The sequence below is a fragment of the Dendrobates tinctorius genome, unplaced genomic scaffold, assembly GCF_039654945.1.
Source record: "Dendrobates tinctorius isolate UK_male_01 unplaced genomic scaffold, ASM3965494v1 ptg000003l, whole genome shotgun sequence".
Classification (NCBI taxonomy): Eukaryota; Metazoa; Chordata; class Amphibia; order Anura; family Dendrobatidae; genus Dendrobates; species Dendrobates tinctorius.
The window spans coordinates 52,413,615-52,427,965 of NW_027361671.1; positions in this window are offsets into that span (position 1 = coordinate 52,413,615).

Genomic DNA, 14,351 nt, shown 5'->3' on the forward strand with positions numbered 1-14,351 from the left:
GTCTGAAACTAGCCTTACTTAGAATAATCTTTACAGATGTATTTTGTTTTCACCTTGATACTTGCAGAGTGTTTTCTGGACAAACACAATTTGGAGCAATTTACATATACTTTTTTCAGTCATTGTACTGCTATATGATCTTATATTTTATACTGTATACTCTTTCTTGGTGTTTGTCTGCCATGTGGCAGGTTATGCATGCATATCCTTGTAAGGTTTAATGGACATGTATCTCTTTTTAAATGGTTTTATATGTTTTTTGGCATAATGCATTAATAAAGGCTATTTTTATATGGCATAACTTCGTTGGTCTTGTTGGATATGTAGTTGTATTGAAGTGCCATTGGTTTAGGCCCACTCCCTTTAGATATATGTACCGTAAGAGCTCACACACAGTTTGATACATACAGTATGCGCCCTCACATAGCCCATCTATATACAGTGTAAACACCCACATACAAATCCCCATAAAGCCCCCTGTTCAGTATGAAACCACACATAGCCCACTACATACAGTATGAGCCCTCACATAGCATCCAATATACAATATGATCCTGCACATAGCCCACCTAAATATAGTATGAGCCCCCACATAGCCACCTATATGGTAGAAGCCCCCATATTCTACATACAGTGAGCCCCCACATAGCCCCTTTATACAGTGTGAGCCACACATAGTCCCCCTATATATAGTATGAGCCCCCACATAGCCCCCTGCATACAGTGGAAGAACATATCCTCTCTATATAGAGTTTGCGACCCCACATAGCCTCCCTATATACAAAGAGACCAGACATACCCTCCTATATACAGCATGAGCCCTCACATAGCCCCTATACATAGTATGAGCTTCCATGTAGCCTCCTATATACAGTATGAGCCCCCACATAGCCTTCTATGTAAAGTAGGAGCCCCCACACAGCTTCATATATACAGTATGAGCCCCACATAGCCCCTTTATCTCGTGTAATATATTTTTTAAAATGACCAATAATATCACATACATGGGACAAATATCATCACACCATGGCCAGACCACATATTACCACCACATAGTGACTGAATAATACAACATACAAGGGACAAATACCGTGACATGTGACTCCATGTGTCTCCATTCTCCCCATATGTTCTCCCATCTTGCTCCCCAGTGTGTCTCCAACCTACTCCATGTATCTCCAACTTGCCCATTATGATCTCCCATGCTGCCCCATCGGTCTCCATCCTGCCCAATGTGATGTCTCCATCCTGCTCCATGTGACGTGTCCATCCTTCCCCATCTGACTTCTCCATGCTGTCCCATCTGTCTTCATCCTGCCCCATGTGTCCAATGATCCTGCCCCTTGTGTCCCATGATCCCGCCCCATCTGTCCCATGATCCTGCCCAACCTGTCTCCATCCTGCCTCATCTGTCTCTATCCTGCCCCATGTGTCCCATGACCCTGCCTCATCGGTCTCTTTCAATATAAAAAAAAGGTTTCTCCTTACCTGGCCACGGTCAAGCATTGTCGTCTCCCTCATCCATTTGCGGTGCGGACTCCCCGGCACATGACAGTGACGTCATTCGCCGGCGATGTGTGTGCCGAAGTCAGCTGCCGTCCTGTGATTGGCTGGCAGCTTTTAACTGTTGCCATGTGGGCACACGCGGCAATAGATTTTAACTGAAAGTGCGTCATAAGACTGAATCGGCAAGATTCTGCCCTTCGGGCCAGATGAGTAGAGGGGGCGGTCTGCGCCCCCTCTGCTCACCGAGCTCCATACGACAGTAAGGACAGTAATGCCCTGATGCTGGTCCTGTCCCATTGTATACAGTATGACAATCCACATATCCTACTATATACAGTATGAGCCACCAAACAGCGTCCTATATACAGTATGAGCTCTCATAAAGCCACACTATACAGTGTGAGTCCTCACATAGTTTCTCTATATACAATGCGAGTCACCACAGAGTCTCTCTAAAAACAATATAAGCCCTCACATAGCACACTGTATACAGTATGACCTCCAACATATTCTCCTACATACAGTATGACCTCCCACATAACTTCTTATATACATCATGCCCCTACACAGCCTCCTATATACAGAATGAGCCCCCACATTGCATCCTATATACAGTATGAGCTTTCATAAAGCACTCTCTATATAGTGTGAACCCCCCACAAAGCCCCCTGTATAATGTAAGCAGAGGCGTAACAAACAAGGGGCCCGCCGAAGTCAGCAGAAGCTGTCTATACTACAACATGGATCACTATGAGCTGTGAATTATAGTTTATGGATGACTATGTGGGGTGAATTATAGTTTATAGATGACTATGTGGGGTGAATTATAGTTTATAGATGACTATGTGGGGTGCATTATACTTTATATATGACTATGTGGGGTGCATTATACTTTATAGATGACTATGTGGGGTGAATTATAGTTTATAGATGACTATGTGGGGTGAATTATAGTTTATAGATGACTATATGGGGTGAATTATAGTTTATAGATGACTATGTGGGGTGAATTATAGTTTATAGATGACTATGTGGGGTGCATTATACTTTATGGATGACTATGTGTGGTGCATTATACTTTATGGATGACTATGTGGGGTGCATTATACTTTATGGATGACTATGTGGGGTGCATTATACTTTATGGATGACTATGTGGGGTGCATTACACTTTATAGATGATTATGTGGGGTGCATTATACTTTATGGATGACTATGTGGGGTGCATTATACTTTATGGATCACTATGTGGGGTGCATTATACTTTATAGATGACTATGTGGGGTGCATTATACTTTATAGATGACTATGTGGAGTGCTTTATACTTTATAGATGACTATGTGGGGTGCATTATACTTTATGGATGACTATGTGGGGTGCATTATACTTTATGGATGACTATGTGGGGTGCATTATACTTTATGGATGACTATGTGGGGTGCATGATACTTTATGGATGACTATGTGTCATGCTCGCCATGCCTGTTATTTCCGCCATGTCTGTTGTGCCTCATGACCCTGGAGCGGTGTGCACGCGCATCTCATGTCTGCTATGCTGCTTGTTCCCTAGAGCAGTGTGCACACTCACCTCATGTCTGCTGAGCTGCAAGATGCCTGCGTTTCTGCTTTGCCTTCTGTGATCTTCTCGTCATGTCTAGAATCCCTGATCATGTGTCTTTCCTAGGATCCTGCACTGTCTGGTTCTGCAATCATCTCGTCATGTCTGAAACCTTGATCATGTGACGTTTCCTAAGATCCTGCACTGTCTGGTTCTGTGATCATCTCGTCATGTCTGAAACTCTGATCATGTGACCTTTCCTAGGATCCTGCACTGTCTGGTTCTGCAATCGTCTCGTCATGTCTGGAACTCTGATCATGTGACTATGCTCTGTTATCCTGTGGATCTGAACCCGGAAGTGCTCCCCTGGTCCTGACCTGGAAGAGGAGGTGCTATGCCCTATATCAGGCCGCCCCTTCCTATGCTCAGGGCCTGAGTATTGTGTGGTGTCCCTGCATGGCTGCTTGGTCTGTGGGGCGCTCCCTCTATTCTGTGCCCTTGCACTCTGCTCTGTGGTGCGTCTCTGCACACGCTCCGTGCTCGTACTCCATCTCTTGTCCCGTGCCTTGTCTTATGTTTCTCTGTTGTGCCATGTTCGTCCTTGTCCTGCTTGGACTTGTAGTCCTTCTGTTATTCTCTGCCTTGCCTGTTTTTGCTATGCCTTGTTCCGTACCTTGCCTTGTTCCTCCCTATGGTCTCAGTCTTTGCTTGCTCTGCCTCGCTCTCTCTGCTATGGTGCTCTGTAGTGCTCCCTGGCACACGCACCATTCCTCCTCTCTTTCAGTTTATGTTCTTTTCCATGTCTAGTCCCAAGGCCCTTCCTTGGCCCGGCTCTGGGCTTCGGCCTACGCTCCGCTGCTAGCTCTGTTCTTGCTCTGACCTGATTCCGTGTTTCTGCCTATGCTTCCGTCCCTGGTTCCGTACACTGTCTAAGCCCTGCCTTGTTTCTCGTCTTGTCTTCCCTTGCTCTGTTTCTTCGTGTGCCCTTTGCATACGCCTGGCCTTCCTAGCCTCCTGTTTGTGCCTCAGCCGTGCCCGCCCTAGCCGTGCCCGCCTGCTTGTGCCTCAGCCGTGCTCATCGGTCAGTGACAGCTGTGTCGCCTGCGATGCCTCAGTCGGGTTCGCTGGAGTCTTGCCCGTCTGTCAGTGTCGCAGCCCGATCAGCTAGCCAGTGCCCCAGCCATGCCCTCTGTGCTCCCTTGCACTTCACACTGTTTCCGCACTGTGCTCTGCGTGCTCTCTAAAGCACGCGCAGGCCCTCGCCTGCCCATTGCATACCTCCCCGTGCTTCTGTAAAAGTACGCGCAGGCTTTGCCATGTCCCCTGTCATGCCCTCTTGCACTCACAGGCCCTAACCCTGTCCTGGAACCTGACCCTGGCGTGCCTCTCTGCACGCGCAGGACTCTGCCTCGCCTGTCCCTGGCGTGCCTCTCTGCACGCGCAGGACTCTGCCTCGCCTGTCCCTGGCATGCCTCTCTCCACGCGCAGGACTCTGCCTCGCCTGTCGCTGGCGTGCCTCTCTGCACGCGCAGGACTCTGCCTCGCCTGTCCCTGGCGTGCCTCTCTGCACGCGCAGGACTCTGCCTTGTGACCTTGTGCCTTGGCGTGTCTCTACACGCACCCTGTCTTGTGCCTTGGCGTGTCTCTACACGCACCCTGTCTTGTGCCTTGGCGTGTCTCTACACGCACTCTGTCTTGTACCTCGTGCCTTGGCGTGTCTCTAGACACGCACTCTGTCTCGTGCCTTGACGTGTCTCCACACACGCACCCTGTCTTGTTTTGTGAACCCTGGCGTGTCCCCTACACACGCACCTAGCCTTGAACCCTGGCGTGTCCCCTACACACGCACCTAGCCTTGAACCCTGGCGTGTCCCCTACACACGCACCTAGCCTTGGACCTTGGCGTGTTCCCTAACACGCACCCTGCTTGGATATCTGTCGTGCCTCCTTGCCTGAAACCTGGTTTGCCTGCTGGATGCCCGAAACCTGCCGATCGCTGCCAGAGATCATGAGCTGGATGACTGCGGCCTGACGTCCGGAGCTGATGTCCGCAGCCTGATGCCTTGATGATGTCGATCGTTGCCAGAAGTCCGGAGTCCAATGCCATCATGCCGTTACCTGTACCTAGGCGTGCCACCTGGCATGTACCATGCTATGGACCTTGGCGTGCCCACGCACGCACCTTTCCGTGTTTGCTTTCTCACGTTTTTGCACTGTATGTGATCCTGAGTTATCCTAATGAAGATACCTTGCACCTACGTCTTGTCTTGTCTTGCTCGTCCTGTTGCCAGACACTCAATAGTGTCCCCTGAGCCGGCCGTCTGGTCCCAGCAGTCGTGGTGGCTCACCCCCTTGGTCTTTCCCCTGACGCTCCCTGTATAGGGGGTGGTTTCTCACAAGGTAAGCTCGCCCTAGGTGGGTGGGTGCCACGACCCAGAGGGTCCACTCAAAAGATGGGCTCAGCAGGAGCTGAGTCCGTAACAGAGTACTCAGGCCATGGACTCCGCTGGTACCTCGGTTACCCGTCTGATTACCCGTCTGTTGTAGAATCTGATGAAGGATCTGCCCTATGTCTTTTGGACTCTCCTGAAAATTGCGGTACCCCGGCCACTCTTCTGGTGTAAATCAGACCTGGCCCTTGACCTCTGAACTCGTTTGGAAATGATGGCAGCCAGAGTAAGAAGACTTGCTTGTCTACCCGCAGTTCTCCCCACTGGATCCCCGTGTCTCGTCCACGGCTCCTGGGTCTTGACCAGTGCAGGTGTATGTTTCAGATGTCGGATCAACATTGTTGGAGTGGTTTGTACTAACTCTGGATTCTGCCGAAGAATTTTTTTTTTCTTCTTTCCAGCCCCGGTAAGAGAGGGCTTAAGGAGGGGGGTACTGTCATGCTCGCCATGTCTGTCATTTCCGCCATGTCTGTTGTGCCTCATGACACTGGAGCCGTGTGCACGCGCATCTCATGTCTGCTATGCTGCTTATTCCCTAGAGCAGTGTGCACACTCACCTCATGTCTGCTGAGCTGCAAGATGCCTGCGTTTCTGCTTTGCCTTCTGTGATCTTCTCGTCATGTCTAGAATCCCTGATCATGTGTCTTTCCTAGGATCCTGCACTGTCTGGTTCTGCAATCGTCTCGTCATGTCTGAAACCTTGATCATGTGACGTTTCCTAAGATCCTGCACTGTCTGGTTCTGTGATCATCTCGTCATGTCTGAAACTCTGATCATGTGACCTTTCCTAGGATCCTGCACTGTCTGGTTCTGCAATCGTCTCGTCATGTCTGGAACTCTGATCATGTGACTATGCTCTGTTATCCTGTGGATCTGAACCCGGAAGTGCTCCCCTGGTCCTGACCTGGAAGAGGAGGTGCTATGCCCTATATCAGGCCGCCCCTTCCTATGCTCAGGGCCTGAGTATTGTGTGGTGTCCCTGCATGGCTGCTTGGTCTGTGGGGCGCTCCCTCTATTCTGTGCCCTTGCACTCTGCTCTGTGGTGCGTCTCTGCACACGCTCCATGCTCGTACTCCATCTCTTGTCCAGTGCCTTGTCTTATGTTTCTCTGTTGTGCCATGTTCATCCTTGTCCTGCTTGGACTTGTAGTCCTTCTGTTATTCTCTGCCTTGCCTGTTTTTGCTATGCCTTGTTCCGTACCTTGCCTTGTTCCTCCCTATGGTCTCAGTCTTTGCTTGCTCTGCCTCGCTCTCTCTGCTATGGTGCTCTGTAGTGCTCCCTGGCACACGCACCATTCCTCCTCTCTTTCAGTTTATGTTCTTTTCCATGTCTAGTCCCAAGGCCCTTCCTTGGCCCGGCTCTGGGCTTCGGCCTACGCTCCGCTGCTAGCTCTGTTCTTGCTCTGACCTGATTCCGTGTTTCTGCCTATGCTTCCGTCCCTGGTTCCGTACACTGTCTAAGCCCTGCCTTGTTTCTCGTCTTGTCTTCCCTTGCTCTGTTTCTTCGTGTGCCCTTTGCATACGCCTGGCCTTCCTAGCCTCCTGTTTGTGCCTCAGCCGTGCCCGCCTGCTTGTGCCTCAGCCGTGCTCGTCGGTCAGTGACAGCTGTGTCGCCTGCGATGCCTCAGTCGGGTTCGCTGGAGTCTTGCCCGTCTGTCAGTGTCGCAGCCCGATCAGCTAGCCAGTGCCCCAGCCATGCCCTCTGTGCTCCCTTGCACTTCACGCTGTTTCCGCACTGTGCTCTGCGTGCTCTCTAAAGCACGCGCAGGCCCTCGCCTGCCCATTGCATACCTCCCCGTGCTTCTGTAAAAGTACGCGCAGGCTTTGCCAAGTCCCCTGTCATGCCCTCTTGCACTCACAGGCCCTAACCCTGTCCTGGAACCTGACCCTGGCGTGCCTCTCTGCACGCACAGGAATCTGCCTCGCCTGTCCCTGGTGTGCCTCTCTGCACGCGCAGGACTCTGCCTCGCCTGTCCCTGGCATGCCTCTCTGCACGCGCAGGACTCTGCCTCGCCTGTCCCTGGCATGCCTCTCTGCACGCGCAGGACTCTGCCTTGTGACCTTGTGCCTTGGCGTGTCTCTACACGCACCCTGTCTTGTGCCTTGGCGTGTCTCTACACGCACCCTGTCTTGTGCCTTGGCGTGTCTCTACACGCACCCTGTCTTGTGCCTTGGCGTGTCTCTACACGCACTCTGTCTTGTACCTCGTGCCTTGGCGTGTCTCTACACACGCACCCTGTCTTGTTTTGTGAACCCTGGCGTGTCCTCTACACACGCACCTAGTCTTGAACCCTGGCGTGTCCCCTACACACGCACCTAGCCTTGAACCCTGGCGTGTCCCCTACACACGCACCTAGCCTTGAACCCTGGCGTGTCCCCTACACACGCACCTAGCCTTGGACCTTGGAGTGTTCCCTAACACGAACCCTGCTTGGATATCTGTCGTGCCTCCTTGCCTGAAACCTGGTTTGCCTGCTGGATGCCCGGAACCTGCCGATCGCTGCCAGAGATCATGAGCTGGATGACTGCGGCCTGACGTCCGGAGCTGATGTCCGCAGCCTGATGCCTTGATGATGTCGATCGTTGCCAGAAGTCCGGAGTCCAATGCCATCATGCCGTTACCTGTACCTAGGCATGCCACCTGGCATGTACCATGCTATGGACCTTGGCGTGCCCACGCACGCACCTTTCCGTGTTTGCTTTCTCACGTTTTTGCACTGTATGTGATCCTGAGTTATCCTAATGAAGATACCTTGCACCTACGTCTTGTCTTGTCTTGCTTCTTGCTCGTCCTGTTGCCAGACACTCAATAGTGTCCCCTGAGCCGGCCGTCTGGTCCCAGCAGTCGTGGTGGCTCACCCCCTTGGTCTTTCCCCTGACGCTCCCTGCATAGGGGGTGGTTTCTCACAAGGTAAGCTCGCCCTAGGTGGGTGGGTGCCACGACCCAGAGGGTCCACTCAAAAGATGGGCTCAGCAGGAGCTGAGTCCGTAACAGAGTACTCAGGCCATGGACTCCGCTGGTACCTCGGTTACCCGTCTGATTACCCGTCTGTTGTAGAATCTGATGAAGGATCTGCCCTATGTCTTTTGGACTCTCCTGAAAATTGCGGTACCCCGGCCACTCTTCTGGTGTAAATCAGACCCGGCCCTTGACCTCTGAACTCGTTTGGAAATGATGGCAGCCAGAGTAAGAAGACTTGCTTGTCTACCCGCAGTTCTCCCCACTGGATCCCCGTGTCTCGTCCGCGGCTCCTGGGTCTTGACCAGTGCAGGTGTATGTTTCAGATGTCGGATCAACATTGTTGGAGTGGTTTGTACTAACTCTGGATTCTGCCGAAGAATTTTTTTTTTTCTTCTTTCCAGCCCCGGTAAGAGAGGGCTTAAGGAGGGGGGTACTGTCATGCTCGCCATGTCTGTTATTTCCGCCATGTCTGTTGTGCCTCATGACACTGGAGCCGTGTGCACGCGCATCTCATGTCTGCTATGCTGCTTATTCCCTAGAGCAGTGTGCACACTCACCTCATGTCTGCTGACTGCAAGATGCCTGCGTTTCTGCTTTGCCTTCTGTGATCTTCTCGTCATGTCTAGAATCCCTGATCATGTGACGTTTCCTAAGATCCTGCACTGTCTGGTTCTGTGATCATCTCGTCATGTCTGAAACTCTGATCATGTGACCTTTCCTGGGATCCTGCACTGTCTGGTTCTGCAATCGTCTCGTCATGTCTGGAACTCTGATCATGTGACTATGCTCTGTTATCCTGTGGATCTGAACCCGGAAGTGCTCCCCTGGTCCTGACCTGGAAGAGGAGGTGCTATGCCCTATATCAGGCCGCCCCTTCCTATGCTCAGGGCCTGAGTATTGTGTGGTGTCCCTGCATGGCTGCTTGGTCTGTGGGGCGCTCCCTCTATTCTGTGCCCTTGCACTCTGCTCTGTGGTGCGTCTCTGCACACGCTCCGTGCTCGTACTCCATCTCTTGTCCCGTGCCTTGTCTTATGTTTCTCTGTTGTGCCATGTTCGTCCTTGTCCTGCTTGGACTTGTAGTCCTTCTGTTATTCTCTGCCTTGCCTGTTTTTGCTATGCCTTGTTCCGTACCTTGCCTTGTTCCTCCCTATGGTCTCAGTCTTTGCTTGCTCTGCCTCGCTCTCTCTGTTATGGTGCTCTGTAGTGCTCCCTGGCACACACACCATTCCTCCTCTCTTTCAGTTTGTATTCTTTTCCATGTCTAGTACCAAGGCCCTTCCTTGGCCCGGCTCTGGGCTTCGGCCTACGCTCCGCTGCTAGCTCTGTTCTTGCTCTGACCTGATTCCGTGTTTCTGCCTATGCTTCCGTCCCTGGTTCCGTACACTGCCTTGTTTCTCGTCTTGTCTTCCCTTGCTCTGTTTCTTTGTGTGCCCTTTGCATACGCCTGGCCTTCCTAGCCTCCTGTTTGTGCCTCAGCCGTGCCCGCCCTAGCCGTGCCTGCCTGCTTGTGCCTCAGCCGTGCTCGTCGGTCAGTGACAGCTGTGTCGCCTGCCATGCCTCAGTCGGGTTTGCTGGAGTCTTGCCCGTCTGTCAGTGCCGCAGCCCGATCAGCTAGCCAGTGCCCCAGCCGTGCCCTCTGTGCTCCCTTGCACTTCACGATGTTTCCGCACTGTGCTCTGCGTGCTCTCTAAAGCACGCGCAGGCCCTCGCCTGCCCATGGCATACCTACCCGTGCTTCTGTAAAAGTACGCGCAGGCTTTGCCATGTCCCCTGTCATGCCCTCTAGCACGTACAGGCCCTAAACCTGTCCAGGAAACTGACCCTGGCGTGCCTCTCTGCACGTGCAGGACTCTGCCTCGCCTGTCCCTGGCGGGCCTCTCTGCACGTGTAGGAATCTACCTTGTGCCTTGGCGTGTCTCTACACGCACCCTGTCTTGTACCTTGTGCCTTGGCGTGTCTCTACACGCACTCTGTCTTGTACCTTGTGCCTTGGCGTGTCTCTACACGCACTCTGTCTTGTACCTTGTGCCTTGGCGTGTCTCTACACGCACTCTGTCTTGTACCTTGTGCCTTGGCGTGTCTCTACACGCACTCTGTCTTGTACCTCGTGCCTTGGCGTGTCTGTAAACACGCACTCTGTCTCGTGCCTTGGCGTGTCTCCACACACGCACCCTGTCTTGTTTTGTGAACCCTGGGGTGTCCCCTACACACGCACCTTGTCTCGCACCTAGCCTTGAACCCTGGGGTGTCCCCTACACACGCACCTTGTCTCGCACCTAGCCTTGAACCCTGGCGTGTCCCCTACACACGCACCTAGCCTTGGACCTTGGCGTGTTCCCTAGCACGCACCCTGCTTGGATATCTGTCGTGCCTCCTTGCCTGAAACCTGGTTTGCCTGCCGGATGCCCGGAACCTGCCGATCGCTGCCAGAGATCATGAGCTGGATGACTGCCACCTGACGTCCGGAACTGATGTCCGCAGCCTAATGCCTTGATGATGTCGATCGTTGCCAGCAGTCCGGAGTCCGATGCCATCGTGCCGTTACCTGTACCTAGGCGTGCCACCTGGCACGTACCATGCTATGGACCTTGGCGTGCCCACGCACGCACCTTTCCGTGTTTGCTTTCTCACGTTTTTGCACTGTATGTGATCCTGAGTTATCCTAATGAAGATACCTTGCACCTACGTCTTGTCTTGTCTTGCTTCTTGCTCGTCCTGTTGCCAGACACTGAATAGTGTCCCCTGAACCGGCTGTCTGGTCCCAGCAGTCGTGGTGGCTCACCCCCTTGGTCTTGCTCCTGACGCTCCCTGTATAGGGGTGGTTTCTCACAAGGTAAGCTCGCCCTAGGTGGGTGGGTGCCACGACCCAGAGGGTCCACTCAAAAGATGGGCTCAGCAGGAGCTGAGTCCGTAACACTATGTGGGGTGCATTATACTTTATGGATGACTATGTGGGGTGCATTATACTTTATGGATGACTTTGGACCGTGCATTATCATATATGGAGGGCTATGGGCAGCGCATTATACTTTATGGATGACTGTCAGGCAATCCTCACATGTTTTGAGGCTGTCTAATATCCATGAATATGAAGCCGTGGGGACGCGAACATGTCTCTCGAGCACCCGCTCTACTCAGTGAGTACCTGAGCAACCTAGGAAAATATTCAGAATTGAGAGTCCTCAGTGGTTGATACCTTTTAATGGCTAACTGAAAAGATGGTAACACATTGCAAGCTTTCGAGACTACTCAGGTCTGATGAAGAGACCTGAGTAGTCTCGAAAGCTTGCAATGTGTTACCATCTTTTCAGTTAGCCATTAAAAGGTATCAACCACTGAGGACTCTCAATTCTGAATATTTTTCTATCTACTGGCTAACAAGGTGCAAAGATATACATCTTTCCTGAGCAACCTAGGCAAACTCGAGTAACAATCAGCGGTGGGCTGAATAATTATTGGTGCACTCCCCGGGAGGCACCCCGGGCATACGTGGTAGCAGCGCCCACGATTATCAGCGGTGGGCTGAGCAGGCACTGATGCACTTCCTGGGGGGCACTCCGGGCATGCGCATCACTGGCGTCCACAGTGATTAGAGGGGGGTGGAGCTTTTTGCCCGGGAGACGCCCGGGACTCGCGTGGCTACAATGCCAGCGTCTATTATGGCGGACATGCGCAGTAGATCATTCATCTGCGCTCCCTCATATGGAACAGGAAGCGCACTTAGTGTGACTACTTCCTGGCTGTATGTGTCATCAGCTGTGGACATAATTGCGCTCCATGTGGAACGCACACCAAGCATTACCGCCCAGTAGCTTAATAACCCATTGGTTGCATTTGTGATTGACACCTATGTTTTCCTATGGTGGGCTGATCCACCTATGACACAAAGCGCATTTCTGGTTTAGAGAGGATGGGGGCATGGCTATGTGTATGTGTTTGTCTGTGGCTAGCCCCATTTGCTGTATCTTATTGATTGGACCTCTTCAACATGGAGGATTGATTGGCATCTATTGACTGTTATGTTATATATATGGGGAGTTTGGTCGGTCTGCACACAGCATCTGATTATCTGCCTCCTGATGATCCTAAAAGGAGAAACGCGTTGAGTTTCACTCCATCAACCATCAACTTTGAGTTCCCTTTTATTGTTATCAACATGATTTAATTATTTCTCTTGTGGGCCAATATTGGCCTTATGGGTTAAATGCACCTTCTGGCTATCTAGCTTTTGCTATCCTTGTTTAATTTATCAGTTATATCAGGGACTTCAGGGATAGCCGTCGTGGAGCGGGGGCGCCATTCCACTGACAAGTAGGGTGCCAACCTCCGCTGACAGGCAGGTGTTCTGTCACAGGGAACAATATAGTCAGGTACTCATTTGTTTGCACTTGTCACTTTATGTTTCATGTTTACAGCACTTTTTTTTGCACCTTTTCTATTGTTGCCTAAACCTACCCTTACCGGCGACACCTTTACACTCCTTTCCTGGTTAAATGGTGATTGTGTGTTGCACCAGTCTAGGGTTATCTAGGAGTAACAGGGTCAACCATCGTTGAGCGGGGGCGCCAATCTCGATTGTGTTTAGGGTGCCAACCTCCGCTGGTAGGTAGCTGTTATCAGGGCCCCGATTTAGGGTCTATATAGGTGACACGGTTGTTTGTGGATTTCTGTGTGTTTGTTTTGTTTTTTGATTCAATAAAGGTTGTATTTTACTTATAAATAATTAGTAAAGCTCCCCTCATACTCCACACTGACAGACTCCTAGCACTCTCTCACACCTGTGCAACACACCTGTTCCTTAGCCTGTAACCACTCCCAGTTACCAATCACATGGCTAGTCACATGTTCATGACCTCATCACAGGTCCTGCAGATTCACAACCACACACATATCTTCAGACAAAACGGGGTACAGTGAGCCCCCTCACCACAGTGTGTGGTACATGGGTAGCCCAGACCCAAATGTGAACAACAACTACTTAAGAAAACACTCCGGGCTACATCACAGGGCGCTGCCATCCCCGTGACACATACCTTCCATTAACCACGCAACCACCAGTCACACCACAGAGGGGTCTGTCCCTCTGTACTTGCCCTCCTTATATAGTGGTTGTCTGTCTCTCTCTAACTGCCCTCCCTATATAGTGGGGGGTCTGTCCCTCTCTACCTGCCCTCCATATATTGTGGAGGGTCTGTCCCTCTCTACCTTCTATGTATAGTGGGGGGTCTGTCCCTCTCTACCTGCCCTCCATGTTTGGTGTGGTGTCTATCACTCTTTACTGTCTGTACTTACCAGTATACTGTAAAGTTCTGTAGTTATGAAGGTTCCTTCATTAAATTTCCTTTTTTATCAAGTTTGTATATTTGGGACAATAATCAAGGTGACAGATATCACTCACACGGTCTCCATGCACTATTGCTTCCCTGACCTATTTTCTTTATTTTCTTAGTGATCGTCATTCCCACAAAGTATAAGCTAGCAAGTGGCTCCTCTTCCCAAAACCGGAATAGTAAGGGAGCACAGTGAGCAGGAAGAATACAGTACAGCCCCTAGGGACGGCTTCTCCACCAATCAGAGAGCGGGAAGGACATTACAGCCTTGAGTGACCTCTGCTCCACCAATCAGGATGCTGCTTGTTGAGAAGAGCAGATAAAGGTACAGTGCCGCTTCTAAAGTAATGTGTGGCTGAGCGGCCCAAAGCTGCTGCTAGGAGACCAGCCCAGGGGGCAATTGTCTCTCTGCCCCCTGGCCCAGCCCGCCCCTGATATATACAGTGTATATATATATATATATATATATATATATATATATATATATATATATATATTTATTAGTGGGCCATTTATAAGGTTGGATCCAAAATGGCCAACTTGAA